We start from the raw sequence: 9,223 nt of genomic DNA on the forward strand, positions 1-9,223 counted from the left end.
CTCTTTTGTTGTTCAACATACTATCCAACATCAAAATGAGCGAAGAAGGTGGCAGAAGAAGCCTGCGCGTTGTACCACAAGGACACGGATTGTTAATGTTTCTCAGTAATGAATGTCATTAGCATCGTGTCAACAGATGGAACCTGCGCCGGCTGGCCGGGAATCGGGAAGAAATATGATTAACACTCCTCTTTTTCTCTTTTTTTTAAAGTTTATTAATTACCCCATAATAACCTAGCCTTTCTTCTGACCCATACTCTTTTGTAGAGGTTAAGCGCAAAATGTACATAGGCGCTCTTTCTTACGTCCTGCGTTGAATATGTTTCCCTAAGGATGGACACGGTATTCGTTGGTTTGTGTGTATAAACAAAATGTATCTAAGAGTATAACATACTCATCGATAAAAAGTTTTCACGACGCACTGGTCAGTAGGTTTGATGAAAAAAGTCCATTTTTAATTCTAAATTCGATTCTCAACTTGTGTATAAGCGTTACGATTTTTTTCTTGGCGATTTAAGCATGTTCTATACATTTATTTTGTCATCAGGAATTATCGCACACACACACACACACACACACACACACACACACATATAAACCCAGCGTAACTTAATGTACGAATGGTGAACAGCTGCCGGTATATAACATTTGGGTGTACATTGTTAAACACTGATGTGTGTATTTTACTCTACTCGTGGTAGCTAATATTCTTCTCCTTCCTTTACCAATAGCCACGCTGATGCTTTAAAAAATACCTGACTAATAAATGCTTTGTAACTTTAAGAATTAGACTTAGAAAGATAAAGTTGAAAAAATTCAAACAGAAAATTTCAAATTTCAACGGATTTTGATTTAAAGAAACAGTCCTGGGGAAATAATGCAGCAGCATTTTTATTAAAATATTATCTGCACCTGTATGAAAGCTTTTTAAGAGATCAAATTACCTTTGACGTAAAATATACAAATTTTTACGAAAAGAAAATTTTAATGAACGGAAAAGAAGAAAATTCTGTTTTGTATCTAAGGGATTGTAATCATTGTATAAATAAAGTGAACACAGTGCATTATACTTGTATAAGTATAAGATAATTTTCAGTTTTCACACTCCCATACACATAACGGGTAACTACATTATTGGACTAAATATATTTTATCGTCCATTTCTTCACAGCTGTCACCGTTACTGATACTGAAGCGGTATTAAATTATATTGGGATGGCCAAAATAATTACTAATGTCTAATCGTTCATTACTGTCAGTTATTTTAAGAAGTGTACCGAAGTAACAGGCTGACGGGTACAAAATCGTCTGTCCGATAGATAGTTGGTTGCCAACCTGTGGAAAACTGACCACATGACAATTCCAAATGATTTTGAAAGTTGTCATTTCAGGGGAGTATCATTTTTAACCACAAAAAGTCTAATTAATTGCATTATGTTACTTATTGCTACCTGACTTGTCTTTTGATATGTTACTTGAATCAATTATATACATATGTATTTTGAAATTGAATTTATTGTATTCCTTGGTTTTATTCGTTTTAAAAATTTGTTTGGAGCTTTTATGTGTCAGAAACTACGTCGAGAATCGCTACATGTACCAGCGCCAAAAGAAAATGGATTGTTTTTTAAATTAAAACTGTTGAATCAATATAATAACTTTTTTTCACAGTGACACGGAAAAAAGAGAACAACTCATTTGTAAGCAGTTAACTTAGTAATGATATCCGACCATAAATATGAATTTCAAGCAAGTTATAGATGTTTCGCTTAATGCTCTTTTAACGCTCGGAGCATTAACAACATCAAACGCGCGCATAGTTTAGGGGCTATTTCGGCACCTATCTCTAGTTGCGCGTGCAAGCTCCAGGACGAGGCGGCATTCTTTGCAACTTCGGCCCCACAGCAAAAGAACGCTTCCAGACACACATTATAAAACATTTCAGTTTGAAGGTCGAGCTACTTAGGCCAATTGTACCTGTTTTGAAACAGCTAATTGTGTGTTGAAAACCACCGTGGGTAAAAAAGGATATTTCATATAGCCATATCATATTTCCAAGTTGAGATTTATAATGCGCGGAAGTTGTGTGATCGAAGTCAAGCAGACGATTTTTGAGATACATCATTAGGACACTGGTTAAGAGAAAATAATTTGTTTCGAAAATATTATTCACGAAAGCAAAGATATAGGAAAAAATGAAATGCTAATTTGTCCTAAGTACAAAAAAGAAAAAAAAGGCTCTTGACCTGAACCGATTGTATAAACGCCTTCACTTTGCTTCGAGATCCGAGCCTGCTCGACGTGGTGTTCCTATTACACGCCAGTTTGTGTTTTATTGAACAACTTGAGTTTGACTTCTGTTTCAAGGGTGAAAGAAAAACCTTCATAGATATCCCCAATTTTCATTCCCACGACGTGCTCTATTGAAAAAGTTGGATGCTTTACCTGATTGTTTTTGAAGTCGGGGGCAAGTTTTTAGCGCAGAAATGATGCGGGGCGCAATGGCATTACCAGAGAGTCATAAGTTGCGGAGTATATGAAAGGTGCGATACGTGTCAAGAACCGAGGTAAACTGAGGCGGCACTTCTGGTAACGCTTCTCCTATCGGCCGTGGTAGACTGCCAAGCCTGCTGACTGGTCCTCTCCAGATCTCAGTGATGTTTGTATTGTTTACGCTATAGATTTTGCTGCCACGGACGCGAAAAACAATTAATGTTAATTACATTTAAATCAACGCTAAGTATGAGAGCGAGCGTTTTCTGTCTGTGAGAGCTGCCTGCCACCATGAGTTTTTATCGAAGATTTTGCTTTTTGTCGAGCTCCTTAATTTCACGGTGTGCTTTTGCTTGCCAGTCTTTTTCGCCACCCGGCTGACAAGAGGAAAATGAGTTTTTGAAAATGTCTGGCGCCCACCCACGAGGTAAAATATATCGATTCCTGGCTCTTTAGCGCCAATTCTTGGGAAGATTAGCCACCTCTTTATATGTTTCAAGCTAAAATGTCTTTCAGAATACCCAGTCCACCTCTTTGTGTTTTTTTTTCTTTATAAAAAATTATTTTAAAATAATTCAATTAATCTTTTTGAGAGTAGCATCTTTCATTCAGATTACATAGATGAAAATGATTGCATTTGTATGAATAATGAGCAGGCTTTTCAATTTTTGACTCTCTCGATAGCATTTTGCCAGCCGTCTCTACAACAAAAAGGCCAAAAGTTATAATAAATACTTATCGTATTTTAGAATCAGTCAAGTACCCAGCGTTATGGGGGGTTATTGAAAGAAGTTATCTAAGTTTGTTTATTAACAATGTGGACTCACCTGCTGGCGAGTTAAAGAACGTATCGAAGCCGCTAATACGGTTACGGGCAAAAGGCAGAGGTCGCGACGCAGAACTAAAGCATCATAAACACCCGGCTCATTCAAGAAAATGTTACATCATTATTATTGCGGACCCCAAGATATGATGTCAGATACACGTTTATTATTGTCTTCCGTTCGTTCTTGTGATGCTGGGTGATCATAATCTCTCGTTTTCGTCAATTAACAACAAGCGCGCTTTTACGTATTTCAAGATTGAATCGGTGTGCAAAACTTTATTTTTTCATGCTGCGACTCCTACGCTATCTTTTACGAGCCGTGAAATTCGGTTAGGCGTAAATTCAATCTGGCGATTGATAGTTGGGCCTCTCTTTAGCTAAAAGGGCATAAATCCAATTTTCTTCCTTTCAAGTAAGGTGTCGGAGTGCTAACAAAAATCCCATTTCACGCCGCATATAAGCCTGGGGACCCGCGCACGGAGCACAATAAAGTCAAAACGGAGATCAAGTAACGTATTAACAAATTATCACAATGGAAAGTGTATTTAGGATAACATAACACCGGCCTTTGCTTCAGAGAGAGATGTAAGCGCAGATATTTGATGTTTTCCTAAGGGATGGTTTTGAATAAGAACTCACCAAGCTTGAACGTGGCACTGGCTCTGGTATACGGAAATGCGTATGTTAAGAAAGCAGTGGGACAAGATCATATGGTGTCGCTATCAAAAAGTCATGTTTAAAGACGATCCGTGCACTTTTTACATGCCAAACTGTTATTTTACCTGTTATTATACCTGTGTAAAAATAAATGTCTATCTTCGACAAGATAGAAATGGTTCATGTGCATTTTCACCCAAACACTATCCCCTTATTAAGTGGTGACCAAATGTATTTGACTCAGAAATTAGTTTTTAAAAAATGAAACGTGCATAAAATTAATTGAGACAAGAATGATAAACACAACCATAAATTTTCTTCGGTTAAAAAATAACTTACTCTAGCTTAATTCTTTTTCGATGTAGCTGATGACTTAAAATAGAAGACCGGACAGTCTTATGCCTAAAGTTGTTGGTAGGCAAGACACGGTCTGTGACATACAGGCGAATCAAAGAAGCCCAACACCTGCAGTTCAATAGGCTAACGACGGAAGCAATAACAACAAGCACTCAAGAAGCGCAACTTGCAGCCGAGCAATTAACCGCCTTCTAGTCGTGCTTCCCAAGACTTCCTTCTCGGTGGCAGTGTCACAGCGTTCCTTTGATGCGAGTCAAGGTGTCATACCATCACATCCACAGTGTGCACACCTGCATCGCTCCAAGACACATCACCACCGCATCCCGCCCTCGGCAAACCTAAGCCACAAAAAGAAGGCCCTCTTTACTTAATTCCCTTAATTACCACGCATATTACTAACCGCTTAGCAATACCCACTAACAACTCCTTAGGCTAAGGCTGGTGTTGTGTTTAAAAAAGACGACCCTTTCTGTCGAGTTTGTCATGGAGAGGATTTGATAAATTACCGTAAATTACTCGTGGCCTGTGACACTTTTCAGAATTAACCTTCCCAGCGGGGGACTTGTTTTCTTGACTGCCTGGCCGGGGTCAAGGAGTTTTGACATTATCTTTACGTTGCATTAGATAAACGCCACTATATGTCTTTTTCCTGTCTTTCTTTTTCGCGTGAAAGTGAAGTTCTTAACCGATTACACACTGGATGTGTCATTTTCTATAGAGCGAGTAAAAAAGACATTGAGTTGCCATTTGCCTTTTTTACAACTATCTTTGACAGAGATGTTTTGAGGTGCAGTTTACGACTATCTGCGGCGTGGAGAAGAGTTACTCATAGAAATAAGGGTAGGGCACTGCTGACGGAGACTGTTTTTAATTTCTTTCTGTATGTTGTTTTAAAGAACCCCACGAGCTTCATTAAGTCCATTATTATATTAATTTTCCTTTTTTTTATTCTTGTGATATTGGTGCAATGTTTTTGTTTTCCTTTTATTCCCCACTGTTCTGGGCGCAAGTCCTATATTCAAGCATTTTTTACTGTAGCTTTATATTATACCTGATGGCGAAATAGATGCGGATAATTATAATATTCCAATGATGATGATGACGATTATGATCGTGCTAATTATTTCTCCTGTGGTTTTATCGAATATATTATAAGTCAAAACTATGTAAAATGTTTTATTCTATCATAAATGTTTACACCATCTACCAGTTTTATTGAGACGAAAAATTCTTTGTCAGAAACAGTGGTTAGACCAGCAAGTTATGCCCGGGTCAGGCATTACATTGAAAGTCTGTGCCTTTTGTACATGTTTCCTTTTAAACAGTGAGACACAGGTAACGTTTCACTTAATTTCAGGTGTTTCCGGTGTGGTGCGAGACGTACTCTTAGCCTTTTGACAAAAAAGGTCCACGCAATCTGGTCCGGCAGAACAGATGGGCGGACGAGACAGAGGAGAACGTTTGTTCATTGCGCAATAACATTGTATGGTTTTGAAAGCGGTTGGTGATATGGGCTAGACGAAATTTGTACTTATTATATACCTTGAATTGTTCCCCACGTCACTAATATACTTTGTTTCATAATGTGTGTGCACCTTCTTCAACACGGCTGACCTTGCAGGTGTGGTTGTGGTTACTTGAACAATGCTAGACTTAATATAAAATATATAAAATTTAATATTAAAATAAAAAAACGGTTGAAACGTATTTTGCAGATGCTTCATGTACATGTGTAATGGCGAACGGCGAGCATATGTTTGCCCTCGCATAAGTACATTTTAAACTTTGGCAACTACACCTTGATTACAAATGAGAAAAAGCACACGTTATATGTTTGAGAAACCAAAATTAAATAACTTTTCTTTTGTGATTTCTAGTTTGGTATTTGAAGATCGAAGCATGTTTTTTTTTTTTTTTTTTTTTTTTTTTTTTTTTTTTTTTTTTGTAAACAAGTGTCACTTGTTACCTGACCATTGTTTTTACACTAGTAAACGATGTGGAATAACCTTTATTCAAATACCTTACACATTAAAGAACATTTTTGTTAGTTTTTTTGTTGACAGATTTTTTTACCAGTGAATTCATATGGTAAGTTGTAAGACGTATTGAACATCTAGAAAAAAATGTTTACAGTAATTATCAGATAAATCTTCAATTCACCGGTTGTTGTAGTGCGGCATTTAGGGCATAATAAAATGTACAGCAGTTAAATTTTATACTTTCAGTGGCTCCTTGTCATAGTACGAAAACTCAAAAAGCCTCTTTCAAACTACTGGTAATGAGTTTCCTTATCAAAAGTGCAAAATCAAGTGTTTAACACGTCTGCTCCCCGGTGCCCGCGTCGGCCGTTCCCTTCCTATCGCCGCGATCTAACTCCGAGGCCGCCCAATAGTTGATCCACGCAGCTTGAACTCTCCTAGTTATTGGAGAGAGTGGATACAGTTGCGATTTTAAAAAAAATCTAGATTATTTTATTTTATCTGCCCCTTTTTTCTAGTATTTAATTCCATATTAAGTTTTCTTTACTAGAAGGGTTATGACGAGGTACGAAGGCTTTTGTAAGAAGACGTCTTGTCACAAGGCGCTGTCGCCTTGACAACAGTGTGACAACTGCGACCCATCCCAATTTGACAGGTAAAAAATTGCATGCGATGTGAAAAGCGATCTGCCTTCGATCTGAGAGCATGCTGTGCTTACTACCAGATGTATTTCCGAAATTCGTCTCGGCCCGGTCTAAATTGATCCTCCATTCTTCTGTAAACAGAGAGGCGATTCATTTGATACTTAAATGATAGTCATCACTCTACAGAGTCATTCACTTCCCAACAGGCGGGTTGCGTGAGAGGAGCAGATCGCTTACAACCACAACAATAACCACTGTACGGAAAGCCTGGAAAATTGCCTCTAATCACTGTAAGAATTAGCAAGTTGTAAATCATTAAATGCTTATCGCCCTGGCTCAAATATCGATAATACACTGTTTTCAAACAGTAATGACGAGGAAATTAAAACGACAGGGGACGCGTACTATGGCTTGCCATTCAGGTGTCATATCAAGAGCGTGATGGGATAAGATAGGATAGGGAAAAGATGTCCTTCAACTACTGAATATCTGCTACAGGAACGATTTCTTGGACCAAAAATGAAATGATTAGCAAAAATATATATATATAAATATGTATATTTTTTCTTTTCGCTGATAAAAACGATTTTCTTGTCTGACTTTCAGAATAAATGAATAAACAAAATCTACGCTTTGAAAGTTCTGTTTGTTTGAGGAAATTTTGTAACAAATATTCCTGTAACAAATAAATTCATTTACATAAAATAGTATTTTGGAATTGATTATTTATTTTTAACGAGAACTTCAATTTAGGAGCTTTGTCTGTCGGGCATTTTTCTTATGTCATTTTTTCAAATGCCACATATACTCATAACCTGTCAAATGTTCAGATAACCCGGTTAAATTCACCGTTGTCATCTTTTTTTTTTTTTTTTTTTGGGGGGGGGGGGGGAGTTGCGGTGAGTAGAGAAAGGACATTTCGCCAAGACGTTTATTTCATGTGTCTTGAGAAATCACAGGCCTGTAAGCCACACCTGTGAAAGTTGACCCTTCCTTCCGATTGTTCCTGGTTTTGTTGTACCTGCTGTAGGTAGAGAGCGACAGAACGGCAACTTGTAATTTCACTTTCTTCTCTAAACATTTGTAAACTTGCGTATTGATTTCGCCCTAATGTGTTTAATTCAATGGTCGGTCATTCTGCGGTCCTTGTGCTTTATCGGTCAGGATTGTTCGCCCATTTTCCTCGCCTGACTGGTTTTGTAATGTTCCTCAATCAGTTTGGGCCAGACTATTTAATTTACCGATCAATGATCATAAAATAATTGCTCGGCGGTTGGGTAAAGAAACATGGTGTCCACTTTCTCAACAGTCCCCTTTAAACCTGAGTTAAATTGTTCAGCACCTCTATTAATACGACTTGTATTTATATTTTCCCGTCAAAAGATCGATCTTTTAACCAGTATTAACAGTGTCAGAATAAATCTAATTTTCCAGGCCAATTGAGGCATTGAGAGCTATTTGAAAAGAATTCTTTTGTCCTGAATAGAGAAATTAATGGAAACCGCTCGCGTTAGGCCCCCACCATTAGAGAAAGTTTGTGTATTAGGAAGCGATGTGGATACTGTTTCCTTTTACGCCGAACACCTTGGAATAACATTTTTGTGATACCGGCAAAAATCAAATAGTAAAAGTTTATTTTACCTTTCTCTCTTGTTTAAGTAAATATTGTCCCGTATTTACAGAAATATTAGAAACGATGCCGCCCCTCGAATTGTTACTTGACCCGCACGCGTCCCCCTTGCACTTGTTAAAAGGCGTGATGATGAATAGGGGGTTTTGAAGCGTCGGTGCATACTTCATTCGTTTATATTTGCAGAAATTATATAACATATTATCGTTATGAGATTAGGTATTTTCCGAACAATAGGATGTGTTCCAAAGACACCTTGATTGGAAATAACTTTAAGGAAAGTTATTGCTTTCAGATAAGAGATGTAGTTTTTTTTATGTAAAAATTAGATTATTGTCTTATAAATATGGAGTATTTAAAAAAAACTGTTAAAAGTTTAGAGGATTCCATTGTGTCTGTTATCCCCCTACTGCATCCTTGAACTCCTCTTTCGTGTTTAAAACAAAATCAGAAATCCGACAAAACAGCTTTGCGAAGCACTTATCAGTCTTTCCACTTAGTATCAATATCAGCATTAATGTATTACCACGGGATCTGATACATTACTGTTACAAGTAGAGAGAGCAGACGGGTAACGGTGGTCGTTATCAGATTATCATCTCATTAACCAATTAAGCAGTCAGCCACCCATATTGCA

This window comes from Lingula anatina, chromosome 1 (genome assembly GCF_051362555.1).
Source record: "Lingula anatina isolate TDL-2025a chromosome 1, LinAna3.0, whole genome shotgun sequence".
In the NCBI taxonomy this organism is placed as follows: domain Eukaryota; kingdom Metazoa; phylum Brachiopoda; class Lingulata; order Lingulida; family Lingulidae; genus Lingula; species Lingula anatina.